Here is a 16,169-nt window from a genome sequence, read left to right as displayed (position 1 = left end):
CCTCACCGTCCAAGGGTCCAAACACTCCTTTCAAGTGAAGCAGCATTTCACTTGCATTTCCCCCAACTTAGTCTACTGCATTCGTTGCTCCCCATGTGGTCTCCTCTACATTGGAGAGACCAAACGTAAACTGGGCGACCGCTTTGCAGAACACCTGCAGTCTGTCCACAAGAATGACCCAAACCTCCCTGTGGCTTGCCATTTTAACACTCCACCCTGCTCTCTTGCCCACATGTCTGTCCTTGGCTTGCTGCATTGTTCCAGTGAAGCCCAACGCAAACTGGAGGAACAACACCTCATCTTCCGACTAGGCACTTTACAGCCTTCCGGACTGAATATTGAATTCAACAACTTTAGGTCGTGAGCTCCCTCCCCCATCCCCACCCCCTTTCTGTTTCCCCCTTCCTTTTTTTTCCAATAACTTATATAGATTTTTCTTTTCCCACCTATTTCCATTATTTTTAAATACCTTAAAATCTTTTATGCTCTCCCCACCCCCACTAGAGCTATACCTTGAGTGCCCTACCATCCATTCTTAATTAGCACATTCGTTTAGATAATATCACCAACTTTAACACCTATGTGTTCTTTTGTTCTATTGTTGTTGACATCTTTTGATGATCTGCTTCTATCACTGCTTGTTTGTCCCTACAACTACACTCCCCCCTCCACTTCTCTCTCTCTCTCTCTCTCTCTCTCCGCCCCCCCCACACACCTTAAACCAGCTTATATTTCAACTCTTTCTTGGACTTGAACTCAAGTTCTGTCGAAGGGTCATGAGGACTCGAAACGGCAACTCTTTTCTTCTCCGCCGATGCTGTCAGACCTGCTGAGTTTTTCCAGGTAATTCTGTTTTTGTTTTGGATTTCCAGCATCCGCAGTTTTTTTGTTTTTAAATAATTGGATCGTCTGTTTTTTTTTAATGTTTGAAGGATAAATATTGGCCGGACAGGAGAACTTGTTTGTCATTCTTTGAAATTGTGCACTGGAATCTTTAACGCCACCTGAGAAGACATCTCTCCTGATAGATGGCACCTTGGACAGTACAGCATTCCCTCAGTGCCGCACAGAAGTTTCAGCCTTGATTTTGTGTTCATGTTTCTGGAGTGGAACTTGAACTTGGAACCTCCTGACTGGGAAGTGAGTGCTGCCAACTGAATCATGACACATTGTGCGGAACCACTGGACTTGAGGAATGGGGGGTGTTGAGGGCTTCTTCCCACTCCCCAAGTAACTCAGTTTGTAAAAGTCTGGTATGATGCCTAGACCAGGATGACACACTCCCTCTTCCTTTCTTTCTTTCTTTCTCTCTCTCTCTCTCTCTCTCTCTTTCGTGCTCCCTTTCTCTCTCGCTTGCTCTCATGCTTTCAGGGCAAGTGCACAAAAGGGAGACTATCGCATTCAACCTCAAGTGCACTCTGTCTCTCTTGTATCTCCCTTTCCTCTCTCTCATATGGTGTCTCCCTTTCTTTCTTGAATGAATTCTAAAACTTGGCTCATGTTTGTTTCCATCCTCCCTATTACCCTAGGAACAATCAAACTAATTTAGCATGCCCTTGTTGATATCAGATAACTTGGCGGCAATCACCCATTGAAGCTGCAACCTTCCAAACTTGCCTTTTACATTTTAATTGAATTCTTCTCTGTAGCCTCTGGTTAGAAACGCTGAGCCTGCCTGATTGCTGTGCGCCCTTATTCAATGTTAAGGAGAAAAATAAGTGTTTAGTTGGTTACTCTCACAAGAGCTGATAGGGGAAATGCAGAAAAATAATTTTGTCTGGTGGGAGAATCAGAACAAGGGGGCGGATGACCTTAAGTGAGAGCTGGGAAAGATCAGAAAGCGCACACAAAAGATAATGGGAAATCTGGAAAACTCTGCACCAAAAGGACACTGAAGGTCTTTTGGAGCTTTCAAGACTGAGCTTGATTTTTTTTTGTTGGATAAGATATTGAGGGATATGGAGCAAAAGTGGATAAATGGAACTGAGCTACTGATCATCCATGATCTAGTTAATCTTGAAAACTTGATGGGCTGAATAGCCCCCTCCTCTTGTTCCTAAAATAATAACCAGAAGAATTTCAAACCGGCATCTCAGTATAATTTTGGGACCGCCAAATCATCACAAAATGGTACGATGTGACTGGCAGTTTAGATTTCTAATGCCAGGGATGTTTTTACAGACATTTTAGCACTGAGATTTTTCACATGACTGGTATTTAAATGCAGCTGAGATCAAGTGGTTAAAATGGTAATGTTCGGCAGCAGTCCTGTGGATTAGGCCATTTGCTATCTGTGAGTGTTAAAATGTAGATGGTGTGAGGGAATGCCTACCAAAAAGAAAAAGTAACTTATATTTACGTGGCCCTTTCATGATCTCATTGTGTCCCAAAGTGGTACAACTAATGAAGCACTTCTGCAGTGTAGTTATCACTGTAACATTGGTTACACAGCCGCCAGCTTGTGCATAGCAAGGCCCCATAAACAGCATTGGGATGAACCAACCTGATTGCTCCATTTCAGTGATGTTGGTTGAGGGATAAATGTTGGCCAGGGCACCAGGAAGAAGTCCTCTGCTCATCTTCAAAATAGTGCGAGGGGATCTTTATTCCTGCTTGAAAAGGCCAGATGGGCCCTTTTTATTTTAACACCTCATCGGAAGGGCTCCCTCATTAACTGAGTGGGTGTGTAGGCTTAGATTATGTTCTCATGTCTCTGGAGTGGGACTTCTGACTTGGGTGAGAGAGCTACCACTGAGCCACAACTGATATAGATCATTAACTGGCTCACTATAGTGTGAAAGAAAGATGTATCTTTATTCAAGTACTTCATAGTATTTGAATTTTTTTTAAAAAGTTTAATTTATCATAATGGTGTGCTTGCTCTCTCATTCAATAATTGAGGAAATTTTAAACTTTAGTTTAGAACTGATAAAGTAACTGGAGAAGTGAGTTTCACCCAGGCATGGCTGTGATTTGATGACTGGCCTGTTATTGCAGGCCTCCTCCTGTTGCCAAGCCCAAGACAAGTAAAGTTGGCTTTCGAGTCTCTTGATGTGGCAGTGTGTATCCTAAGACCTGCTGCTAGGTTCTCACAAGTCTGATGCAATGGGAAGGGAAATGGTCATTAATCCTGCTAATGGTTTGTTGTGCTGTATCTGAAGCAGTATGTCACGTTCCTACATTATAAAAGCGACTGCACTTCAAAAGTACTTCATTAGTTATAAAATACCTTGGGATTTCTTGAGGTTGTGAAAGGGGCTATCTAAATACACATATAGAGTGTTTATAAAGTTCTTGTCCAACTTTAAGCTTTAACTTTGGGTGTACACATGATAGAAACAAACTGTAAACAATATAAAAGCATAACTCATATTTTTTGATATTAATGTTAAGCACTTCAATTCTGTTAGGCATAGCTTAGAGTTCATCTTATTTTCTGTTCTCGCATTTTCAATCAGTTTCAGCATCTGAAATAAAACGAGAAAACATTAATACAGCATTAAGAATATTGAAATTAAAAACGTTATGAATGATGCTTTCATATGCTGTTTACAGTTTGCCCTTATCGTGTGCATCCAGAGTTATTAAAATTTAAAGTTGCACAAGGATTCTATGAACGCCCTGTATAAATATAAATTGCATCTTTTCACAATAAATGCCTATTCCTGTGCATGCACATTTGGAATCACCATCAAAGCTCTTCGTCGGGCCAGATGTCTGTCTCGGTTTGCTGATGTTTCTAAAATGCCTGGTTGCGCTTCATCCAGACTCCCTGTTCGTAGCGGAAAATAATCTCTGCTGTAGATTTAACCTTTTCAGCACTGATTGTAATCTCCTACCGGTCAACTGCTGGTAAGTCCAGGCCTACTGAATCGGTAGTCCATCCACCGCCTTAAACATTCACTTCCCCTGACCACTGGTGTACCGTGGTTGCAATATGTTCGAGGCTTCTTTGACAGCACCACACAATCTTGTGACCTCTACCTAGTAGGCAGCAGGCACAAGGGAATGCCACCAATTCCCAAGTTCCGAAGCAAATCACACACCGTCCCAACCTGGGCATATATCGCAGTACCTTCATCAGCGCTTGGTCAAAATTCTGGAACTCCATATGTAACAGCCGTGTGGGTGTACCTATACCACTTGGACTGCAGCGGTTCAAGAAAGTGACACACAACCACCTTCAGAAGCCCAGGACAAAATACCTGCTCTTTATTACAATGGCAACAAAAATTACTTAAAGTGTAACACGTGGAAAGTGGCAGATGCAGCTAACTGCTAAACTTTAAATCCACAACATTTATTATTATTTAAGCATGACTCCTGTACGTACTAAGTACTGGATTGAACAAGGGTATGGATTAGAGCTGCATAGTAAGCACCTGCTGCTGTCCTTATGCTGCATTTATTTGGCTTTTAAAATGATTAGAATTGACCGCTAGATTTCCTGCATTACTACAGTGGCTACATGCCAAAAGGTATTTCATTGGCTGTAAAGCATGTCTGGATGTCATGCAAGACGCTATATAAATGCAAGTCCCCTGTTAGATTCAAAAACGTTTTTTTCAAAAGATTTTACATAACACCAATTAGTGATAGAAATACAATAATATGTGTTTCATTAGGTATAAACAATGCGCAGTATCTGATGTCAGAAGAAAATGGCATTAATAACACAATTTGGAGCCACTTCAATCCACCCCCTGTAATTTGACCACCTTTCCTGCCGATGCTAAGCCATTTTTGGGGTACCTCATCCCCAAGTGGCAGTTCTTCACTTCCGAGACGGTTAAAGGCATACTATTCAACTGCAAAGAGCATCACAGTCCAGCCAGGCACTCCGCTGACCCAACTCTCAGACACTAGTGCATTCCAACAGGTGATAATTAAACAACAGCTCTTGGAGAGCTTTAATTTTTCCTTCCTTGCCAAAGGATATCATTGCTGACTGCAGCTCTCTACCAGCAATCTTGATTGGTTGGGTAACTCAGCAGAGATCAGAAATTGAGCCTCGGTTGGTCCTGGTGGTCTTGGGTGGGGGGGTGGAGGAGTTGGGGGGGTGGCGAGGTCCCAGTTCACACTGGACAATGTCTTGGCCAGTTGACCCCAAGGATTGTTTAGCAGTAGTAAAAGCTGAAGTTGTTTGATGAATTTTCACTCATCAACTCCGAGGATGAACCAAAGAGCCTAATACAAAAACAAAATGCTGCAGATGCAGGAAATATGAAATAAAAAAAAAATTGGGGAATCTCAGCAGTCTAGCGGCATCTGTGGAGAGATTCTGATGAAAGGTCACTTGACCTGAAATGTTGGCTGGGATTTGCCGTTCCAAGAAGAAGACTCGAAACATTAGCTTTGTTTCTCTCTCCACAGATGCTGCCAGACCTGCTGAGTTTTTCCAGCATTTTCTGTTTTTATTTCAGGTTTCCAACATTTGCAGTATTTTGCTTTTATCTTGGTGTTCGATTCACAGCCTCTTGAGTACTTTGAACTGTAGTCACTGTGTAATGTAGGAAACACAGGAGTAAATCTGCAAGGCCTCACCAATGAAATGAGTTCAGTGACCAGATAATCTATTCTTAGTGGTCTCAGTTGAGGGGTAAATATTGGCCAGGACACTGGATAAGTTCACGGTTCTTCAATAATATGCCATGGGTTCTTGCCCACCTGAGAGGGAAGAAGGGGCCTTTTTTAAATTCTTTATCTGGCAAGATGACGTGTCTGAGAGTGCAGCACTCCCTCTAGGGCTATTGCACAGCCTAGGCTTTTTTCTCAAGACTTGAGTGGGGCTCGAGCCCACAACCTTCTGAACCAGAGGTGAGAGTGCCACTGACTGAGTCATGGCTGACTGTTTTCTTTAAAGTATAACTTTGCTGTTTTAATATCTGGTTCCTGAAATCATTGCAACTTATGTCTGGTACTATAGTGAAGGCAAAGTAACTGCGATCGATTCAGAGTGATATTACCACAGACTGTGTCTATTTGTAGCCCATGATGTAGTTGCTTCTGTCAGCAAGATGTGGGTTTTCACTAAAACCACGTTACGGGAAGTTTTTGTTTGTGCTGAACCTGTTATCTTAAAAATGCAATGCTGTGTTAGTTCACTGTTCAATGTTAAACCAACAGACAAGGCGATGGTCATTCAGTCTTTGGAAATGCTCCACTGGACTTATCTAACATAGTCGGCTGAATGTCAAGATGCCCTTAGTATACCTGCACCAGTTGCAGCTCTGTTGTTCTGCTAAACTTCTTTCCCCTAAGTTTGACCAAGGTCTGTACCACACATCACATAACACGTGAGATTAAAAAGGGGAAAATCCGTAGAAATGCTGAAACAGTGAGATTGTCTGTCGGAGAAAAGATGTGTTTGGCATTTTACCATGGATCAGATACCGATGGATCTGCTGCCTGTTTCCAGTATTTTCTCTGTTTATTTAAGTAATATGTCGATGAGCTGTTACTCCTGTCTGAGCTGTAGATGGTAGCTAACACCTGGTAGTGCTGCAGAGGTACCGTGAACCAGCAAAGAAAAATATTTTTTTGCTTCTGTTTAGCTGAGAATTCATTCAGGAGTATGTGTGGGTGCACCTCCATATGGAAATTGTTCAAGATCGTGTATAACTAAAGACAAGTAATTGTACTGCTTTCTGTCCGTCCCTTTCCTCCTCACCCTGTCTCCATCTCATTTTTCCCTCCTCCTTTTCCTATACACTTTTGTTCCTCCTTCCTCTCCCTGTTTTGTCTCTCCATCTCTCTCCATTCTTTCTCCCTTTTTCCTCTTTCCTTCTCTTTCTCTCCTCCTTACTTCTCTCTCTCTCCTCCATCTTTCTTTCCCTCTCTCTCTATCCACCCTCCTTCCTCTCCACCCCTCTTCCTCTCCTGTTCTACCTTTCTCCAGCATTCACTTTTTCTTCTTCCCACTGTCTCTCATTCCTGCTTCCATCCCTGTCCTTCCTCATTCCTCTCTATTCCAGCCTAACCCATTCCTAAGTGTTTTGGAAATTGTGGACATTTTTTTCGGTGAGCTTGACTTTAAGAAGACGATCAGATGTCAGTTAAATTCATTTGGTGGTGTTTGCTTTTTATGTGCCGAGGCTCACCCGGAAGATATGAGAGAAACTCATCTTGACCAGTGGTGCAACTAGAATTCAACCTAGAAAAGTGTGAGGTAATGCACTTGGGGAGGGCTAACCAGGCAAGGGATTACACTATGAATGGTAGGACCCTGGAAAGTACTGAAGATCAGAGGGACCTTGGTGTGCATATCCACAGATCCCTGAAGGTAGCAGGACAGGTAGGTAAGGTGGTTAAGAAGGCATATGGGATACTTGCCTTTATAAGCCAAGGCATAGAGTGCAAGAAACTGAACTGGACCAGCCATATAAATACTGTGGCTACAAGAGCAAGTCAGAGGTTAGAAAACGTGTGACAAGTAACTCACCTCCTGACTCCGCAAAGCCTGTCTATCATCCACAAGGCACATGTCGGGAGTGTGATGAAATACTGCCTACTTGCCTGGATAAGTGCAGCTCCCACAACACTCAAGAAACTTGACACATCCAGGACAGAGCAGCCTGCTTGATTGGCACCACATCCACAAACATTCACTCCCTCCACCACTGTCGCACTATGGCAGCAGTGTGTACCGTCTACAAGATGCACTGCAGGAATTCACAAAGGCTCCTTCGACAGCATCTTCCAAACCCATGACTACTACCATCTAGAAGGACCAGGGCAGCAGGTAGATGGGAACACCACCACCTTGAACTTCCCCTCCAAGTCAGTCACCATCCTGAATTGGAAATATATCACCGTTCCTTCACTGTTGCTGGATCAAAATCCTGGGACTCCCTTTCTAACAGCACTGTGGGTGTACCAACACCACATGGACTGCAGCGGTTCAAGAAGGCAGCCACCTTCTAACGGGTGACTAGGAATGGGCAATAAATGATGGCCTAGCCAGCAAAGCCCACATCCCGTGAATGAATTAAAAAAAAAAAGAGCAGGGAGGTTATGCTGGAACTGTATAAAACGCTGGTTAGGCCACAACTGGACTACTGCGTGCAGTTCTAGTCACTACATTATAGGAAGGATGTGATTGCACTGGAGAGGGTGCAGAGGAGATTTACCAGGATGCTGCCTGGTCTGGAGGGTCTGAGCTATGAGGAAAGATTGGATCGGCTGGGTTGTTTTGCTTGGAGCAACGAAGGTTGAGAGGTGTATAAGATTGAGGGGCATAAATAAGGTGGATAGGAAGAAACTTTTTCCATTCGTGGAGGGGTCAATAATCAGGTGGCATAGATTTAAGGTAAGAGGTAAAAGGTTAAGAGGGGAGTTGAGGAGAAATTTTTTCGCCCAGAGGCTGGTATTCACTGCCTAAAAGGGTGGTTAAGTTGGAAACTCTCTTAACTCTCGGAAAATGGGCTTAGAGTGGTCAGATCTTTGTTGACTGGTGTGGACATGATGGGCTAAATGGCCTCCTATGCTGTAAATGTCTGAGTCTGAGTGCAATACAGGGGATATCCGATTGGCCGTTGACTGTAATGGAACTGACTATCAGGCAATGGATAGAACAGGCAGCCAAGTCGATATCGCCTGTAATGTACCACTGCCTGAGACAAACCTCTATCTGTGATGTGTACATACAATTGGCTGGATTGCTTACATAGGCACCCTGTGTGACTTCTGCCCAGATGATAAATGTAATTCATGGTGGGATATACTTTACTACAATTCACTGCATCACCCACGTGCTCACACTCAAAATGTTTCCCAGATTTTCTTCCACAAGTGGAACAGCCAACTTTATGCTCCCCACAAGACAAAAATTGAGATGAGGAAAGGAAGAGAAAGGGCTAATACATAATGAGAAAATGAGATTGAGGTGAATAGGAAGACAAGATTGATAAAAAACAAAATGATGTTGAAAGTCAGCTGGGAGAACTTGCTATTGGAAGCCACCCTGAGTTTCTATAATACAGAGTTTTGTTTGCTTCCTGACACATGTTGGAGCTATTTCGGTATCACTTGGAGCAATCGCAGGCTGCTGGAGGACCTCCCAATTTCCATTGTCATGACAGCTGATCGACCTGCTTTGCCTGCCAAACAGTGGCGGAGAATGAGCTGCAGTACAGTACAAGCTTCTGGTACAATAACTTTAGTCAGCCTCGGGCACGGGCCCAGCTTCCACATGGACGCTGATTACTCCCAGCTCTACCTCTTCTCCCCTCCACTGCCTCTGTGCTGTCGGGCTGATTGATCAACATCCTGTATTAGATGAGCTATAATTTCCTTTAACTGGGCATAGTCAAAGACCACCTACTCCACCTCTAATATCATCCATCTCCACCACTACCTCAGCCCATCTAGCATTGAAACCCCATACTCAACTATTCTAGTGCCCTGATGAGGTGCCTTCTACCTTACACCCTCTGTAAACCTGAGCCCGTTTAAAACTGCTGCCTGTATTCCAACTCCTCAGCCATCACCCCTGTGCTTGCTGAAGGACATTGAATTCTGGTTCCCCCAATGATTCTAGTTTAAAGCTCTCATATTTGTGTTTAAATCCTTCCATAGCCTCGCCCCCTCCCCTATCTCTGTCACTACCCCCAGCCCCACAAATTCACCCACGAGCTTTTTTAACCTGACATATTTTTACTCTAGAACCATGGTTGTTTTTCTATGTCACAAGCACTTTATAAATGCAGGTGCTGGTTATTATAGCTGTATTTGGATATCTTTGATGAATTTGGCCAGCTGTCCTTTCTGAAACTGTGCCCATAAGAGAAAATTGCCTCTTTTTTTGGAAGGGAGTTTGGGAGACTTATTTCTAAGAGAGATTAAAAGTTCAGTTTGACACTTTTTTTTCCAAGTAATGAATTGGACTATTGCTGGGATATTTGTGAGATCATTTATTGTGGTGCTTTATTGCCTAAATGTTAACTGTTTAAAAGAAATAGATGTGCCAGCTGTTGCTGTTTTGTTCAGAAAATAAAGAATGTGATTTTGGATACAGACAGCTATCAGTTTTCCTTCACATCAGTGCATGTCAACTAGAAACTGGTGGCTTTTATTTTCTGAAGGGAGTTTGGAAAAGAAATAGCTTAAAACAGCGATTGCACCATTTTGGGGTGACAAGGCTTGTCATTAACTGTTAGAGCCCCTCACCTTCACCCATCCCAGAGACACCCAGACATTGCCGGCCCATCCTGGGAAGTTTGTAGGGTGCAGTGACAAACGTAGGGGTGAGAAGTTGGTGGCCTGGAGTGGGGGAGGTGTTGGGGGGAGCGGGGGTGCCGGCGGGGGGAGGGGGTTGGGTTGGGGTGCAGAGGGAAGGTACTAGAGCATAGTTTGAAAACAACCAGAGTTGAGAATAGAATAACAGAAATTGTGCTTTAAACATCACAGGTAAAGGGAATAATAAATGATGTAAAGGAATTAGAGAGGGAAATAAATGTGCGAGTAAAACATTAGAGCAGATGGACAGGTTAGGATATATATATATATAAGTGCTCTTTATACAAATGTACATGATGATGTAAGGAACAAATTGAATGAATTGTAGGTGCAAATTCAACTTGAAGGACGTGACATAGTAACCGTTACAGAGATACAGCTGCAAGATAGTCAGGACTGGGAACTAAATATACCAGGTTATAAGGTCTAGAGGAAAGGTAGGGAAAATGGTAGAGGGGGAGGAATAGTCTTAAAGGTTAAGAGTGAAATTACATCAGTGATAAGATAGGGTATGACAAGAGGTAATTAAGCAGTGGAGACTTCATGGGTAGAATTAAGAAATAGAAAGGGATTTAAGAATGTAGTAGGAATTGTGTATAGTTGGGTTACAGTTGTGAAGTGGTAAATTGTATAAATGCAGGGATTAGTCAAGCATGTAGGAAAAGCAGAGTAGTTTTAATGGGGGATTTTAACTCTCATGTTAACGGACTAGCACATGTCATATGAACATACATAGGAACATAAGAGTAGTGAAACAGAAAAGTAATAAATTTCCTGAGTATATTTGGGATAGTCTTCTATAACAATAGGTCCTTGGAACCAACATGAGGAATGCCGTATTAGATTTAATAATGAGTAGTGAACAGATTTAGTTAATGCCGTGATGCTGTGTGAAAATTTATCGAATTGTGATCATAACATGGTCAAGTTCAGCATAGCATTTGGAAGGGAGAACCGCAAAACAGCTTTTTTAAAATTCATTCACAGGATGTGGACTTTGCAGGCTGAGCCAGCGTTTATTGTCCATCCCTAGTTGCCCTTGAGAAGGTGATGGTGACCTGCCTTCTTGAACTGCTGCAGTCCATGTGGTGTAGGTACACACAGTGCTGTTAGGGAGTGAGTTCCAGAATTTTGACCCAGCGACAGTGAAGGAATGGCAATATATTTCCAACTCAGGATGGTGAGTGACTTGGGGGAGAACTTCCAGGTGATGGTGTTCCCATCTACCTGCTGCCCTTGTCCTTCTAGATTGTAATGCTCTACTAAGATTCTAGCTTTAGGTAAGGCTGATTTCAATGAGTTGAGGCAGAAGCTGTCTACAGTAAACTGGGCAAAGCTGTTAATGGGTAAAATGACAGAAAATCAGTGGGAGGTGTTAAAAGAAATGAATATGATACAGTACTAGTTTATATCTCTATGGTGTCCTGCAAGGAGATGAGGGGCCATTGTGAGCCGAAAAGAAAAATCACCTCTGAACTTTGGTCTCCGTTCTGAAGTAGAAATCAAACCAATATTGTTTTGCTGCTTGCACTCATTGAGAACACCCACCAGCATCATTTGCCACTGGCAGTAGTAGCTCTATGATTTGTAGTGGCCAATAGTTAGCCTCCCTGCTCCTGTGGACCATTTCCTACACAACCGAGTTTCCATCTTAGTTTATTTGATTTTGTCCCTCTGGCTACGCACCATGTTTCTGCCCAATGACTTCCGGGAAGCTGGAGTCCAAACAGCTGTGAGATGAGAGGATGCAGCACCATTATAAAACTTTTTAAGGCTCCCAAGACTTTTCAGAGGAAGGTGAGCAGAGATGAATTTGACTGGGATAAAATCAGTAGTCACTTAGGCAAGTGCAGGATAATTAAGGAAAGCCAGCATGGATTCATTAAGGGGAAAATCATGTTTAACTAACTCGTTGGAGTGTTTTGGGGAGGTAACAGAAGGTTGACGAGGGAAACGTTGTAGATGCGGTGTAAATGGGTTTTCAAAAGGTATTTGATACAGTGCTACACAACAGACTTGAGCAAAATTTTAGGTCATGGAATAAAAGGGAAAGTCGGCATATGGGTAAGAAATTGGCTGAGTGACAAGAAACAGAATAGTGATAAATGGCTATTTTTCAGATTGGAGGAAGCTTTGTAGTGGAGTTCCCCAGGGATCAGTGTTTGGGACCCTTGCTCTTCCTGATACATATTAGTAACCTAGACTGTGGTGTGCAGGACATGATTTCAAAATTTACAGATGATATGAAGATTGGCAATGTTGTCAACTGTGATGGGGATAGTCTTGAACTTCAAGAGGATGTAAACATGTTGGTGGATTGGGCAGACAAGTGGCAGATGAAGTTCAATGCAGAGAAGTGTGAGATAATTCATTTTGACATGAAAGATATGGTGAGACAGTATAAAATAGAGAGAGACTCTAAAGGAGGTGCAGAACAGAGACCTTGGTGTATACGTACATAGGTCATTGAAAGTGGCAGGGCATGGTGAGAGAACAGTTAATAAAGCATGTGGTACCTTGGACTTTATTAATAGAGGCATTAAGTACAAGAGTAAGGAGGTCATGTTGAACTTGTATAAGAAAGTAGTTAGGCCTCTTTTGGAGGACTGTGTCCAGTTCTGGGCGCCATACTTGAGGAAGGATATGAAGGCATTGGAGAGAGTACAGAGGAGATTCACAAGAATGATTCCTGGGATGAAGAACTGTGGCTGTGAGGATAGATTGGAGAAGGTGGGGCTCTTTTCCTTGGAGAAAATAAAGCTGAAAGGAGACTTGATAGAGGTATTCACGGTCCTGAGGGGTGTGGACAGGGTGTATACTGAGAAACTGTTCCCATTCAAGAAAACATCAAGAACTAGAGGGCACAGACTCAAAAATAATTGGTAAAAGGAGTAGAGGTCATGTGAGGAAAATTTTTTTCACCCAGAGGGTGGTTGGAGTCTGGAACAAACTTCCTGAAAGGGTGGTGGAGGCAGGTTTGATCAAGGTATTCAAAAGGGAATTGGATTGCTACTTGAAAAGAGAGAATGTGCAAGGTTATGGAGATAAGGCAGGGGTGTGGGGCCAGGTGGAATGCTCTTTGCAATCCAGTCTGGACTAGATGGGCTGAATGGCCTCCTGCACTGTAAAGATACTGTGATATCAAGCCAAAGGCAGACATGGTTGTCCTAATTAAAAGGGTGATGCATATGTAATGCAATGTATAGGAACATAGTACAGGTGTACAAACTATTTGGGTGCCAACCTCTCCACATGTCCAATTTCCCCTCCTTTTTAAGACTCTCCTTAAATCACAACTCTTTGACCAGCTTTTAGTGGTCTCACCCAATGTCATCTCCTCCGTTGTCTGATTACATTGCTGTGAAGTGCCTTGGGATGTTTCTGTATGTCAACGTGCTGTAAAGTTAACTGTGATGATGAAGAAGAATTGAAATTTCTACAGAGATCTGTTGCTTAGTGTTGGAGGACTGGAGCCCTGAATACAACCTTTTACGCTCCTTGCCTTCCTCCTATGAGCCTCCAGATCTCTTTACTCTCTTTACCAAGTAAGTTGGAAGCAACTGATGTGCACTCCTGTGTAGGAGAGTGTCTTTGTAAAGGCAGAAAAGGATGATGACCAGGATACAGAAAGTTGAAGAGTAAAGGGGACCAAAAGCAGCATCAAAGTGATAGAGATAGGTGGTAACCAGAGAACAGGGATTTAAGATGATCGGTAGATGATGCTGGGGGGTGGGGGGAGATGAGGAGAATTTGCTTTATGTAGTAGGTTATTATGATCAAGTATCCGCTATCTAGTGAAAGCAAATTCATTGGTAAATTTCAACAGGAAATTGGATATTTACTTGAAAATAAGGACCAGCACTTTGGGTAAAGAGTGGGGGTGAGTGGGACTAATTGGATAGCTCTATTTGCAGAGCTGGCACAGGCGTGATGGGCTGAATAGTCAACTGTTCTGTAAGATTTGATTTTGAGGCTTTCAAAGGAAGGGATCAGATGGCGTAAGAAGTGGTTTAGAAACAGAGATTAATGAGTTGGGGCTATGGTGACTTAGTGACTGGAGTGGGGGGGAAACTGGCAGTGAGTAAACAGCTGACTGCATGCTGTAGTCATGAGATTGTCTGACCAGTTTGCTATACCTGACAGCACAATGATGTGATACCAAGTGGGTATTGCCAGGGACTTTGTTTTTCCAAATACACAGTATGGAAAACTGTGTATTGATCATGCATTCTCTCCATGATCCTCTGTGAACAGAGAACTTGCTGTCAATATCCATTTGAACCCCTTTTATATCTTTTTTGCAACACTTGTGTGTGTATATATGTGGGTGGTCTGGGCATCAATCCCAAGTTGGGACATGTATTTTGTTAACACAACCATCAATTCAATTAATAATTGGATGATTTTTGTTTATTCAGTCCGGTTACGAACCTAGAATCCAAAGAAAGATGACCTTCCTCTAAAGGCACATGATCTTAATAACATTCCAAGCATCATCTTTCACATGGTAAACTGAGTAAACAAATAATGATTAAAAGTAGGAGGAAATTGTGAATTGAGCAGAGCAGTCCTAATTTTTACAATCTCTCTTTATCGTTGAAGTCCTTCATCTTGGTAGGAGATAAAGCTCCTGTGTGGGCACCTGTGGCACTTTGGCATTGATCTTTGTGGTGGTAGGTGGGTGATGGTAGTTGGGAAGGGTCCTCAAAGTGGATGATACATCTGGACAGGTTGGTTTTTGGAGGCCTGGCTGATCTCCCCGGCAGGAGCTCATTTAAATTTCCTGGAATCCTGCTTGATATCCGTCCAGCCCAGTTCAGTCCAGTCTTGATATCCGTCCAGCTACGTGGTTGGGATGGTGCGGGAATTTGGCCACAGGAGGTCACAGTGTGGATCCATGGGAACAGTCTCTAGTGTTTAGTGGGAGGAAAGGGTCCAAGGCAATCGCTGTGCATGATCAGGGGTACCTGAGGAGTCCCCTGTGATCGGCTGGGGTTGGTTGGTGGAGTCCAAGCCTAGGGTGGCTCAAGGATTCTTTGTAGGACCATATGGGTGCACTCCTGCTCCTCCTCACTCACAAGGAGTTCAAACAGAAGGAAATTTCTCTTCTGGCCAGTTGGCTCCTCCCACAGGTAAGTAGTTACCGCCTCTCCCCAACCTTCCCACCCCGCTTTTAGCGAGAGTCCTGTCAATGATCTGAATCACCAAAATATTAAATATAAAAATATTGTTAGGAATGCAGTGGGATTTGTCCCTTTTTCTTTCCTGCCTTTCACCGTGGGTTGAGGCAGGGCTTGGGGTTCTGCTAAAATCGAAGCCTTTTGAATGCCCTACCCTCCTATTGCTGTGTGAAGTATTTTTTTTCTTTCATGGGATGTGGGTGTTGATGACAAAGCCAGCATTTGTTGCCCATCCCTAATTGCTCCCAATCTGAGTGGCTTGCTAGGCCAGTTAAGAGTCAACCGTTTTGCTGTGGCTCTGGAGTTACATATAGGCCAGGGCAGGTAAGGACGGCAGATTTCCTTCCCTAAAGGATGTTTGTTCTTTCATCACTTTTCTATTCGACCCCTCCTTGTCTACACAAGCCCTAGGAGGGGCTGAGACTGTTCAGGCCACCTCCACAGTTTTCATTGGTGCAAAAGAAGATTGTGTGTAGCATTGGAAAGGCCCATGTGTAATGCTGATTTAGCTTTTTGCATTAGGACCGGGATACATCCTGGAAAACACAGCACAGTGTGGTATTATCAAATTCCACTTGGAAATGTCCCCTATGTATGTACCATACAACTGTCTTTTGAATCATGTTTTTTTTATAATTTGCTAGGCATCCTGTAAAGAGGATGGGTTATCTTTGCTTCAGTAGCTATGGCTCAATGATAGCATTCTTGCCTCTGAGTCAGAAGGTTAATGGTTCAAGTCCTACTTCAGAGATT

At 43.1% G+C, this 16,169-nt stretch overlaps 1 protein-coding gene across 5 annotated transcripts in view; it reads left to right on the top strand.

Annotated features, from left to right (window-relative positions):
- LOC121275310 (ribosome-binding protein 1-like) overlaps positions 1–16,169 on the top strand; it is a 165,213-nt gene that overhangs the window by 41,738 nt on the left and 107,306 nt on the right. The window lies entirely within an intron of this gene.

The sequence above is a fragment of the Carcharodon carcharias genome, chromosome 2 (genome assembly GCF_017639515.1).
Source record: "Carcharodon carcharias isolate sCarCar2 chromosome 2, sCarCar2.pri, whole genome shotgun sequence".
NCBI classification, from domain to species: domain Eukaryota; kingdom Metazoa; phylum Chordata; class Chondrichthyes; order Lamniformes; family Lamnidae; genus Carcharodon; species Carcharodon carcharias.
The sequence above is the reverse complement of the archived record's forward strand: the minus strand, read 5'-3'. Positions and strand labels throughout refer to the sequence as shown.